The sequence below is a fragment of the Canis lupus genome, chromosome 19 (genome assembly GCF_003254725.2).
Source record: "Canis lupus dingo isolate Sandy chromosome 19, ASM325472v2, whole genome shotgun sequence".
Classification (NCBI taxonomy): domain Eukaryota; kingdom Metazoa; phylum Chordata; class Mammalia; order Carnivora; family Canidae; genus Canis; species Canis lupus.
Window position 1 is genome coordinate 54062002 of NC_064261.1, and position 13737 is coordinate 54075738.

General features: G+C 44.7%; 1 protein-coding gene across 2 annotated transcripts in view; it reads right to left on the minus strand.

Annotated features, from left to right (window-relative positions):
* Window positions 1-13737, minus strand: part of CACNB4 (calcium voltage-gated channel auxiliary subunit beta 4) — a 220995-nt gene that overhangs the window by 113919 nt on the left and 93339 nt on the right. The gene's annotated exons all lie outside the window — the stretch shown is intronic.

The window sequence follows — 13737 nt, forward strand, 5'->3', positions numbered from 1 at the left end:
ACCCTAAATTAGGAACCGAAAATTCAAGTACTCTAAGAATCAGATAGATCACAACGGAGAGAGTTCTGGCTGAGTTTCCAGAACAGGGTATCTGAGGTGTGCCCTCCCCCTCAACGTCCTCAAGATATCTTCTTACTAAACTAGTCACTGAGTTAGACAAATCTCCAGTATTCGAGCTGGCTGCTGGCTGGCATTTGAAAGCCAGCTTCTCTATGTAAATGCAACACTCAAATGAAAAATCTAACAACTAGTTGCACATCTTACAGCCAGAACATATTTTAGTTAAAAGGGATATGAATCAAAACTCACACAGAATCTAGGTTATGCATTTCCTTGTCCTTCTTCTACCTTATTTATATTCTTCTCTATTTTTCCTTCTCTTCGGATTTTTTGGGTAATTTACACCAAGTTTGGAATGGAGCATGGACAACTTTTTTTTTTTTTTTTTAGTTACCTTTATACCAGTGTATATTTCAAAACCAGGGCAAAATAATACATATTTATCAACACGCTATTCAGTCCTAATAAAATCCTGATAGTCATATCTTGCATAGTTCTTTATATTATAGCTTTGATCCAAGGGCTTTCATGCTCTCTCTCCACACACACACACACATACACACACACACACACACACACACACGTACCCACACATCTCTTTCAAACACCATCGCTAATGAAAGCATCTATAACAACAAATGGTAACGGTGTATTTCAATTATGAGACCCACCTTGCCCTTCTTGCAAGACTGCACCCCCATGCTAATAATAATTTAAGGATCAGAGCTGTAAAAATAAGAAACCAATCTCTAAAAATAATAGGTTATTTTGTAGGCAGGCAGATTCTGAAAATGAGAACATTCAAGCCGTGTTTGTGTAATACGTGTGCTAGCTTGGCTTTAATCTAGCTCCTTACATAGATTTGGACTCAGTACCTCTCTACTGAGTGTGTCCATCCCTGTACCAGGCACACCGCCTTCCAGGACTGAACATCTGAACCTTAGGACCTTATTTCAAAAAACCTCAACCACGACTCAAGGCAACCATCACTTTATCCCGTGCCACCGGAATTGGCTCTTTGCTGAGGCGCTGGCATGGTTCTGTAAGCATAAGGACCAACTCTCACGGCTGAGAACAGCTTGGCTCTGACCCTGCAGACCTTCCAAAGTCCTCCTTACCTGAAAAATCACGGTTTTCAGAGAAGCGAGGCATCCGCCACACATGGCTGTGTAACCACCGCCCTAGTGACCTGTCCTGGAGACGACATGGAGCAAAAGGCCAAGATGAGCATCAACCAATGAGAGAGCCTTCTGCACCAGGCATTGGAAGGATACGGTTTTCCTACCTCCCAGCGAGGACTCATGTGCCCCATCCTGAGCCCACTGGCAAAGAACTAGTGCTCTTCCTGAACTCAGGACTCCAGCACGAGGTCAACATATGAATCCACTCCCTTCTACATCTCACAAGTCCTAACAGTTCAAAGCCAGAACCTTTATTATATCCTCCCTAATCTCAATTCCAGCTCCTAGAATCCCACTAGTTACACTTGCTTTCTCAAAAGAGACTCTCCAAATTTCTAATTGAAGCACAACAGACATACAGAAGCTTGCACATAGCCTACGTGTACGGTTCGATGGATTTTTAAAAACTTCATTTATATTCAACTTGCCAACATATAGTATTTTTTTTTAATTTTTATTTATTTATGATAGTCACAGAGAGAGAGAGAGAGAGAGGCAGAGACTCAGGCAGAGGGAGAAGCAGGCTCCATGCACCGGGAGCCCGATGTGGGATTCGATCCCGGGTCTCCAGGATCGCGCCCTGGGCCAAAGGCAGGCGCCAAACCGCTGCGCCACCCAGGGATCCCTCCAACATATAGTATTAACACCCAGTGCTCACCTCGTCATGTGCCCTCCTCAGTGCCCGTCACCCAGTCCCCCCGCCCCCCCAACCACCTCCCCTTCTGCAACCCTTTGTTTGCTTCCCAGAGTTTGGAGTCTCTCATGGTTTGTCTTCCTCTCTAATTTCTCCCCATTCGGTTTCCCCCTTAGCACTTGGATGGGAGTTCAATGGATTGTTACACACTTTACACACTATATAACCGGCAACCAGGCAACACTGACTTTTTAATAGAGACACCCAAGGTCTGTTTACCTTTACTAAAAAATGGCAACGCCTGACTCTGAGCTAATATTTTCCCAGGGCTTCATCTACCTTCTGAAACAAGTTCTGTTTCCAACACTGTGAAGGAAACACTCCTCCTGACTTTCCTGCCCCCAATTGGTCCACACATCTTTTAATAAGGAGGCTGTTGTCAGAACTGTAAAATCTCACGACACTAATCCTTGGGCCCACCAATCCTCCCGCTGTTTTCTGTGGTGGGGATCACAACATGACTTCGGGAGAAATCCTAAGAATTATTTCAGTCTGGTCATGACGGGAGCACGGCTGAGCCACAGGTTGGTCTGATACACGCTTTTCTAGATCTGCTCATTATCAGCAGAGACCTTTGTGTATTTGAAGGCAATCATGGAAGCCCACATAGTCTAGCTTCTCAAGCTTTTCCCACAACACTAGCATTTAAACCTTTTATTATATCCCATTTCTAGACCTTGTTGAAGTACTCCAAATCTCAATAATAATTTTTAAAAACAGTTCAGGGGCACCTAGGTAGCTCAGTCAGGTAGGTGTCCAACTCTCGATTCTGGTTGGGTCATGATTTTGGGGTCATGGGATCAAGCACCACATTGGGCTCTGCATTCGGTGCAGAGTATGCTTGTCCCTTTCTCTCTGTACCCCCCTCCTCAAATAAGCACATAAATAATCTTCAAAAAATAAAATAAAAATAAATTTAAAAACGGTACAGGAATTAATATCCAGGTCACCATTTGTAGTGGAACTACTGACATATAAAAGCCAATACACACCTCCAGGGGAAAAGGACCAACAGGAGCTCCTTCAGAGCTTCACAACATCCTCAGAAGAATGTTTTAGGAATGCCTTGGAGTTGCATGATTTTATCTACTGACACCAATATAGTCAGGGCCCATCAGTGATGTGGATGAAACCAACCTCCATTTACCTCTTCAGATCACCCTACACCCACCCACCCCCCAAGTCTGCTTTCACACCATGCTGCTGACCTATAAGCTCGGCTCTTTGGCTTCTGGTCGTGTTTGACCAATCGGAACCTTACCATAAGGGAAGAGAATGAGACTGGAGTACACAACCCCCACTTCCTCCCTCTGGGATGCCCGTAGGCTGCTTATATCCCTCCCTAAAGCAGACTGGATCCACGTCAAGGCAACCTTCTTTAAAAAAAAAAAAAAAAAAAAAAGATTTTATTTATTTATTCACGAGAGACACAGACTGAGAGAAAGAGAGGCAGAGACACAGGCAGAGGGAGAAGCAGGCTCCATGCAGGGAGCCTGATGCGGGACTCGATCCCGGGTCCCCAGGATCACACCCTGGGCCGAAGGCAGGTGCTAAACCACTGAGCCACCCAGAGATCCCCAAGGCAGCCTTCTTGACACAACTCTGCCCTCCCAGGTTCCCATAACCACGCTTTTGCCCTTTCCTGGTCCTGTTGGGCCTAAAAGTGGTAACAGCTCTACAGGTACCAGCCCTGGGAGGACTGGGGTATACCTGGTGGCTTCCTTATACCCTAACTACCCCTCTTCTATTTATTAAACCTCTCAGGTTGTCCTAATGGAGGACACTGTTTTTTGTAGGGATTCTGACCGATTCTGATGGAACTCCACTCATAACTTAGAGTTCCTCTGACCCTTTACAAATATCGCTGCCCCCTTTACTTTTAAAAATATCACTATTAAATCATGCAAACATTTCCCTGAATTGGAAGCTCATGGAGATGAATTGAAAATGAGAAAAAAAAACAATAAAAATGGAACTTTGGTACTGTTGGCTAAGGCCAAATGTAGCCTCCATGTGCAACTGTCATCAAGACCTGCATACAAATAATGAGAATTCTAACGTTTTTTCTAAAACATGAAGCCTCTTTCTGACATTCTCTAGCACTGAGCTGTTATGTTCATGTAAGTTTTGTGGATGTGTTGTCTTTTCAATCCATCAAACTGGGGACTTTGAACTATATCAGGAAGCAATATCAAACAAGAAAGCTTGAAAGAAACTGGGACTCTAATCTGGATTCCGAGTAGATAAAGTCTCCCCGTCGGGGTCAGAGAGCAATCTGTTCTCTGTTTTGGAAATTCTCCCAACTGCTTTGTAAGTTGTCAGGCGAGCACCATGCAAATAATATGATTCTACAGCCCTTCAGTGGGTTATTCCAGTTTTTTGGATCATTAACCCTTGCATTTGGCATCTTAAAAAGAACAGTGCTCTGGTCAGAGACCTGAGGAGGAGGGTTCAAGGTCCAGTTCTACCATAAATTGTCTGGGTCATTCTGCACAAGTTGTCTAACTTCTTGGGGTCTCCATCTTTTTTTTTTTTTTCATTTATAAAATGAAAAGGGATGAACTTCACAAGTTTTTGTGGGTTTTCCAAAACCCAATTCTTACAGCAGGGAGTTGAAAAATTCTTCTTACTAAATCTCGAGGCCATAGCCTCCCACAACCAAGAAACTTCTTTGAAGGCTTATATTTCATTTTGAGCTACGTTGCTTTAGTCTCAATCAAGAAAGGATGTTTACTTTATTATAAAAATATTTTACGGTACAGACCAATCCATATATATAAATCTTCACATGTGCTAATTATTTAACTCAGCAATGCCACTTCCAGAAAGCTATTCTGGAGAAATGCTCCATGGGTATACAAAGATTCAAATATATGAATGTTAACTGTAGCATTTATCGACAGGACTGAAAAGCAGGAAATATTCTAAATCTATCAGTGGGCTAAATTCGTTATGGCAAATCCACACTCTACAGTCATTATGTCACTCGGTTTGTGAAAAAGAATAAATTGATGTGGAAAATGTCCATGGTAAAAGTCACAGGACAACATTTATTTTGTTCCTATTTATGCTTTTAAAAATTACAAATATGATATGTGCATTTTTAAGTATGTTTTTCTAAATATCCATGTTTGCCAGTGTATAGGAAAAAAGTATGAATGGATACCCAAATAATTGTTAAAAAGAGCTACCTGTGGAGAGGAAATAGGTTGGGAGGTTATTAAGGGAAACCAATCTTGCATCCTACACAGTTTTGTATCGCTTACATATTTCACCCTAAAACCTCATTTCACTAAATTTAAGATACCAATAATTGTAAAAATCAACATTAGATTATGTACCACTAAGAGAAAAAAAACTGCCAATAGAGCTATGAGTTTTAGGATGTAGTCCCATTTTGGATACATCAGAATGTTGAGGGTGGAAGGTGGGGAATATGTGCCTTAGGATCAATAAAATACAATATATAAGACTTGAGAAATTGTTACAGTATTTTTTAAAAATAACATAGGTGCTCTAGAAAGATGCACATCTAGGAAGATGTTTTATATACCAAATTGCCGGTTTTCAGGTCAGTAATAATTAAACATGACCATCCAGTGATCTTCTCTGTTTAAAATCTTTTTGATCTGTTTGGTTTCATTCCTTCTCTACTCTGCAGTATCCTGGCACTTCACAGACGGCCAGCACGACAACAGAGACATGTTCTGTGCTTCCCTACCTGATCAACTTTACCTTAATTCCATTCCTATATTCTAAGCGTTAACGATATGATCGGATGTGAGCTGATTCGGGGGGCACCTGGGCGGCTCAGTCAGTTGAGTGTCCAACTCTGGACGTGGCATCAGGTCATGATCTCAGGGTCCTGAGACTGAGCCCCGAAGCTGGCTCTGTGCCCAGCGGGAAGTCCGCTTGTCCCTCTTCCCCTCTCTCCCCCCACTTCCTCTCTCTTTCTCTCTCGCAAATAAAAAAATAAATAAAATAAAATCTTTAAAAAGAAAAGTGAGATGATCTGAAAATCTGATAAATTCTTAATTCTGTCCTTTGGATCAACAGAGCCATTGAATCCAATAAGCCTAGGACATGAATCTCTGGGACATCAATTAAAATTAAATGATACTAAGCTATCAATAATGACTCTTTGGAAATAAGCTAGGGAACCAATTTGTTTACCAAATATTTTAGCATGATATTTATCACATTTTTCTAGCCTCGTGGTAGATATTTGGTTCCAACTCTTACTTTACTCAAACAATATTTAAGGGAATATTTGAGAGACTGGACTGAGGTAAAGGTTGCTCCTTTTCTTCCATCCTTGGCTTTTCATTTTATCATAGAAGAAAAAAAATTGTTTTTCCTTTTTTTTCTAAAGATTTATTTTTAAAAAATTTTAAAAAAATAAATAAATAAAGATTTATTTATTTATTCATTCAGAGAAAGCAAAAAGAGAGGCAGAGACACAGGCAGAGGGAGAAGTAGGCTCCCTGCGGGGAGCCCGATGGGGGACTCGATCCTGGGTCTCCAGGATCACGCCCTGGGCTGCAGGCAGTGCTGAACCGCTGTGCCACCGGGGCTACCCGAAAAAAATTTTTTAAAGATTTTATTTATTTATTCATGAGAATACACAGAGAGGAGAGAGAGAGAGGCAGAGACACAGGCAGAGGGAGAAGCAGGCTCCATGCAGGGAGCCCGACACGGGATTCGATCCCGGGTCTCCAGGATCAGGCCCTGGGCTGAAGGCGGCGCTAAACCACTGAGCCACCCAGGCTGCCCATAGGAGAAAATTTAACAGATCAGCCACAGTTACTCCTTTTAATGAATGGCTTTAAAAAAAATAAATAATGGCTTTTTAAAAAAAATTTATTATATTCCTGGGGTTTTCTAATTGATTGATTATTGCTTTTAGTACACCCCAAAGGACAATGATGAACTGAAGAAAATTCTGTAAAGCAAGAAAACACCAAACAATAAACATTCTTGATGATTAAGCAACATAACAACCATAAAACAATTATTTAAACCTTTTTTCCGGGGGCGGGGGAGATCAACAGTCTCCTACTGTATAGCTAAGACAACTTAGCCAAGAAGGAAAGATAGAGATCACTTAAAGCAGAAATAAATATCTCTCCTCGCTTATCAATAAGAGTTAGGAGAAGCGTACTCCTCAGGAACCATTTGCCTTTGTGTTTTTTTGTTGTTGTTGTTGTTATTGTTTTTTTTTTAGAGATGAGACAAGTGTTTCCAGGTCAAGTCACTGTGGGCAGGAAATGCACTGTGGGTATTGGCAAGCAAATGAGCAATAGACAGAGCATCCTTTTCGGCTTTAGAGTTAAAAATCTTAAATAAACCATCTCTCTTTTCAAAAATCTGGTCCTCTCAAAGATGTGCACCACACACAGCTTCCTCCTTCAAGGATTCCCAAAAGCCCAACCAGACGTGAGGACCAAATACTCAGAGACCTTACTCAGTATGCACAAAACACCACGGTGACTGATCGTTTCAGGAAGCAAACGGCATATGGTGGCATTTATATCCACGCTGAAGAAACTTCTTATCAACAAACAGAATTTTAGATGTGTTTGAAATTATCTAATCAAGCGTTTTCATTGAAATTATCTAATCAACCATTTTCATTTTATAGGAGGGAAAATTTAAAATTGGAGGGATCGTATGACTCAGACAAGGTCACTACTAATAAATGGCAAAAACCAAGACTTCCAGCTCCTAGTGCTCTTTCAATTATACTTTACTGCCCCCTTCTCTGAAATAAAATACAACAAAGTAATCAGAAGGCCTTAGGAGATGAGTATATTCTTTCACTTGACAACCACTGTATTTTTGGAAAGCACTGTCAAAAACCATGCAAATGCTCCGAAAATAAACCAAAGGACTCGATGGGACTATTGAAACCTGCAGAGACAGGAGCATCCCAAAGCCTAAGTGTGTTCCTGATATGCAGAACAGCAGAAAACACGTGTTTTAAGAGCTGTATACATATTACCCTATTTAATCTTCAAAACCACCCAAGATGTACGTTTTGTTATTATTGATACTTCAGTAATGTGGAAACCGAGGCCACAGACTGGGAAGTGGGGAGCCAGGACGTAATCCCTGGCAGTCTTGCATGAGTCTCTGCTTTCAATTATTATTCAAATACATTATTGCTCCTAATGCAAAGTACAAAAAGTGATTTTAAAAACCATTGAGAAACGATTTTAACTGCAACCCTTTTATTCACCAAACTTAACAAATCTGCTAATAGAGAAAGAACACTGAAGGTCAGAATTTTCTTATATTATATGACGCTCCAGCTAAAAAGAGAAGAAAGATTAAAGAGTAATAGGATTAAAATGGCAAAATAAGAGAACTAAGTTATTCACAAACTACACAACGAAGCTCCTGAGCAATCGATAGTTGTCAATATTCATGGTAGGATGTATCCCTTACATCGATTTCCCTGAACAGAAAGGCTGAAGGCAAATTCAAAACATCCTGTCTTAAGTTTAAGACTTTTCACTATTTTTTTTCTTTTTAAAGATTTTTTTTTTTTTAAGGAACCTCTACGCCCAGTGTGGGGCCCAAACCCACAGTCTCGAGATCAAGAGTCGCATGCTCCGCCAACTGAGCCAGCCAGGTGCCCCTCGCTGTTTCTTGAACAGATGCAAGAGAGAAAAAATAGGATGTGGGACGCACTGACATCGTGGCATCATTTAAGACGAGAAACGCTTATTAGTAAGACTATTACATTTATGTCATAAAAGAATATAAATCCACGTGGAGTAGGACCAAGCACTGGTCTGTTTAGATGTGAGCTGAGCCGGCTCCTTCGGGCCTCCCCAGAGGTGCTGGGAAATGGCTGCACGGTTTTATCTTAGACTCACATGCTCAGAATCTTAAAAAGTTCAAAGTCCAGGGCATAAAAATCTCCAACTCCCAATCCGCCTGCCGTTATTTTATATGAACTGTAAACTCCCTCGAGTTCCCCACAAAGCAGGGGCCCCCCGGAGCCCTATCTCACGTAAGATCACAGGCCAGTGCCCTTACGGGGTGGCAGTTTAGGGCTGTCACTGCCTTTAAAGTCAACGCGGCCTGATGCGAGCACAGTAAAAAGGCAAGTAAGTCAGCCTGATTTAGATCAGCTGCAGAGTCCGTATCTACAGAACTTTCCTGATATAATTTTTAACTTAGCCTCCTGGATATCTGAGCTCGTGAGGCGACGCTCACCGGGAAGGATCAGTGGGGGAGGGAAGAGAGAGAAGCGAGAAACAGTGACCGTCCAGCGCCGTCTGCTCGTGCAGTGGAGGGGCTCGGCGTCCCCAGGTGAGGGATATTAGAGGGAGGCGTGAACAAAACGATGCGAGAGCCGCCCACACACAAACCAAGTGGGCAGGAACCCGGCAGAAACGGGAGGCCTGAGGCCGGCATGCCGCTCTCACCCTTGCCCTAAAAGCACGTGATTTCCTAGCTACAGCTCATCTTCCCGCAGAGTATCTTGTATCAGAGAAAAATGTGAGGCTCACGGAGCTCACGTGGAGTCACAGGACCACGCGGTCGAATCCTGACTGACTCATCGGAAGGAGAACACCCGCGGGAGAGGAGACGCATCCGCCCCAGACCCAGGGTGGGGAGAGAGCCTAACACGTCCCGCTGTCACTGGGAAGTGCAAGTGACAAAGAGGCCAGGCCCAGGGCCGTGGAGAGCCAAATTCACGGCTTCGGATCAGATTTAAGGAGTCTCTCTCCGTAGCTCGGTGACAGCGGTATCCAGAAATCATTTCACTGTGCACTTTAGAAAACCACCATTGCCAAGAACTGACTGATTGAAGTTCCTGCTCATCATTCACTCAGCCTCTGAACAAAGACCAGACTCACTCAGCTGAGTCAAACGAGTTGATTTCCTCCGATTCTTACACAAACCACGAGCAACGGAGAGCTTTTCCTCTCCGGCCAGTGATGCCAACAAACAGGCCCTGGGTTCCCCAACAGCCCAGGTCTCATTCTCTAGAAGTAGACCAGAAAGACCTCCTGACCCCAGAATGTCCTCTGATCTCCCAAACCATAAAGCCCTCCAGTCTCCCCATTTCCAAGAGGAATCTAATTCCTCATATCGCTAGAGTGGTTTTCCGACGGTCCCTCAACACACAAAGCCTTCTGTGTGAAGTGGCTCCTCCTTCCTACGAAGCTCAAGGACATATCTTCATGTTTAAAACAACTTTGTCGTATCTTTGAAAGTGGCAACGCTTTATTCTCTTGCGGACACTGTGCCTTTGAACCCTCTCGGGTATCTCTCTTTATACGTCAGAAGCAGTTAATTCTCCTTCTCCAAAAGCTGTAGGGTAGAAATCCCCCACTTAGCGTTAACTGACAATCAGCAAAGCATGGAGCAGACCTACACGCGGACGTACCAGGGTGCACGGTGCAAGCACGTCGACGTGCTCACGGGCAGTTAGGCAAACACACATAGTGGTGCAGCTTCCAGAAAATGAATAGTTCAAATAACTAACGTGTAGTTATAATAATGTATACGTGCATGTACATTTAAACATGTGCCCTTATACGTACATACAGATATTACACACACATTACAGTCTGTAAGATTTACCCTCACTTTGACTTTTGCATCTGTAAGGTTTCTAACCATGTTAGTAAATACATCATGCTCCTTTCTTTTTTTTGTTGTTTTTTTAAGATTTAATTTATTTATTCATGAGAGACACAGAGAGAGAGGCAGAGACCCAGGCAGAGGGAGAAGCAGGCCCCATGGAGGGAGTCCAACGTGGGACCCGATCCCGGGTCTCCAAGATCACGCCCTGGGCCAAAGGCAGGCACTAAACTGCTGAGCCAGCCAGGGATCCCCCATTATGCTCCTTCCTACGATCGAAAACACTTATAAGATTACATTTTCCTCTCTAGTAAATGCCCTGAGTTATGATCTGATTATCTTTTTTCCCTGAAAAAGATCAGATCTCTCCCTCAAAGCACTTCAGAAATTTAAGCGTTTGAAAGCGGAAGCAACCGTGTCAGAGAAATCAGCTATTGATTCTATGTGCAAATAGCCCTGGCTTCACTTTACAAAGTACTCTAAGAATCTGTATTTCGGATTTAAACTGCTCAAAATTCCAAAAGGTCCATGTAGGAGTTTTAAATTGGGCAAAGCACCTTTTGCACAGGCCGGTCTAGTCCTGATGTCCTGAATCTCTTATCAGCTGAGAACATCACTTCACGGCCTAGGATGCAACACGCAGTAGCAGGGTTAGAACGACATATTCACGTTAGATGCGCAGTGATAGTCTGAAAAGATACGAATCAACGTGTTAACCCCGAATATCTCACTGTGGATTTTTAGGTGACTTTTCCTGCTTATCTGCTTCTTCCATCTATCCCCAAAAGAACATCCCTGCTATTGTCTGTGTAATAAACCCACCGAATGAAAAAAGAAATCTACTCATGATTTCACAAACGTCAAAATATACAATGAATCCGTTGATTAAAAGTGTATATATACCAAGGAACAGATCTCTATCAAAATCTATTGTGACGGCAGCCGCGGTGGCTCAGGGGTTTAGCTCCACCTTCAGCCCAGGGCGTGATCCTGGAGACCCGGGATCGAGTCCTGAGTCAGGCTCCCTGCGTGGAGCCTGCTTCTCCCTCTGCCTGAGTCTCTGCCTCTCTCTCTCTCTGTGTCTCTCATGAATAAATAAATAAAATATTTTTTTAAAAATCTATTGTGAAATCAGACTAGAGAAATCACATAGTGTGCACTGGAGGCCCCATCATAAAAAGCACCTTGGCCACCTGGACCCGAATTAAGACCAAGTGCAGGTAGTGAAGGTGTGATAAGGCGACCTTCACACAGAAGACAACGTAGCAGGAGTCTGTGCACAGGATCTCGTAACGGGCCTGGTCTGGGTCTGAACTCATCCAGGAGCGCGCATTCATCATCCACGTCAAGGTAACAAAAGGAGTAACGTGACGTTCTGCGTGAAGTCACTCAATCCTCTGCGGAGCCTTGCTGCGGGACACTGAATCATCTGCACTCCCTTGTATTCCGAATGATGCAAACAACCAACTACTCTTCTAGAAACCAGAGCAGAAGCGAATGGACTTGTCCAAAAAGCCTCCCTAGAACCGCCCAGACTCGAGCGTGTCCCCGCACGGCTCTCGCTCCTCTGTCCCTACTCGCACGGTGCGGGGCAGGCCGAGGTTACAAGCCAGAAGCTGGGCTGTTAGAAGGATGATATCTGCCTCTGGACCAGAATCTCAAGGAAGACCTTGCATAACGGGACCCCAATCTCTCTGCTACTGCGGGGATGAAAGGTGCTAACAGTGTGGAATCATGCTTTGTCCTTACTCAGAAGCACGTCTCATGGGGCCCTGGGCAAGACCACCTGGTTGCAGACTTCGTGTGTGAGCGCACTGAATGCAATCCCTTCTCACACGTTAACCCCCCGCGCACCTCAACAGCACAGAGTGGTAGGACATAGGCGGGTGGCGCCCCAACCCCCCCGAGAAAGTGCGTGCTTGCTCAGCTTTTAGTGCCTGTGTATTCTTGCGCTGCAGCTGGTCATCCGAGGAAGCCTCTCCACACCTGGGCAGCAGCCCGGCTCCAGGAGCTCTGCTCCACTCTGGGCGAAGCCCCACACTTACAGCCATAAATGCATTAGGACTGAGACACCCTGCTGAGGATGTGGCACTCCAGGTGTGGCCTTAGGCTCTCACTTCACCGGCTCAGCTACTTAGGCCTAGTCTTCTCCACTGGCTTGAAGCTTTGGTCACACCATCGTGGGTAACACATCACATTATTCTTTCTTATAAAAACAAATAGACTCAAGTGAGCGTTCTGAGTCAGGCCACCCCTGCAAGCACCTGTCTCCCCCTCTGATTTAAGCGACACGCTTTCAATCCCACCCCACGGAGGGCCTCCCGTACTTTCAAGCGAGAGCTGGCCGGATGCCTCTCTTCTTTCCTTGGATTTCCCACCTTCCTCGCCTCCGCAGATCCCCGAGCATCTCAGGCTGCTGGCCACCACTGAGTCACCAGGAGTACAGCACTGCAGTACCTAGCTCTACCCGCCATCAACTACCGCCAGAGTCAGAGCACTGCACCCCGCACTTCCCACCCCACAGGAAAGCTCGGCTGTCCTACGGGGCTGGACCAAAAGGGGGAAAAAAATGTTTTTGTACTTCTAATGGCTCCCCTCTGAACCAGTGCAGCTGAAATCCCCACAGTTCTAGAGAACGAGGTGCTGGAAGCACCGGTTCCTAGCCGGCTCTGCTCCTTCCGGCCAGCTTCTGAAATAACTGGTTATTCTGAAATAACTCCAATCCACTTAAGTGCAATCCAGTGCCAGAGTTAAAAATCGATGGTCGCACATAAAAGTTACGATTCAGTAAGGCATCACGCGTCTCATAACCGAGTGTGGACAGACGGGGCATGAGAGACCGCCGGGCCTCCTGAAGAAGCCCGCCGGGGAAGCTGGTTTGCTCCACTCCCATCGCCGCATCTCCCATTCTTCCACCCCACTCGCGAGCGTGGGCTGTGGTTCAGCCACCGGTGGGGCGAGCTACAGTCCCTTGCAGCAGAGCGGCAGCGTGATAATTTACAAGCACGCCGGGCAGCAAGCAGGGAGACTTTGCAGAAAGAGAGTTAGAGTCGGAGCCAGCGCTCAGACCGCAGGGGAAACGGAACGTGCCTCATCAGGACTGGGGACGTCTACCCTCCGGAGAGAGCACGCCGTCTGACACGGACGTCTGCCCCGACGCGTCCCGTGGGGCTTTTTTGTGGTTGTTGTGATGGTCTGTTT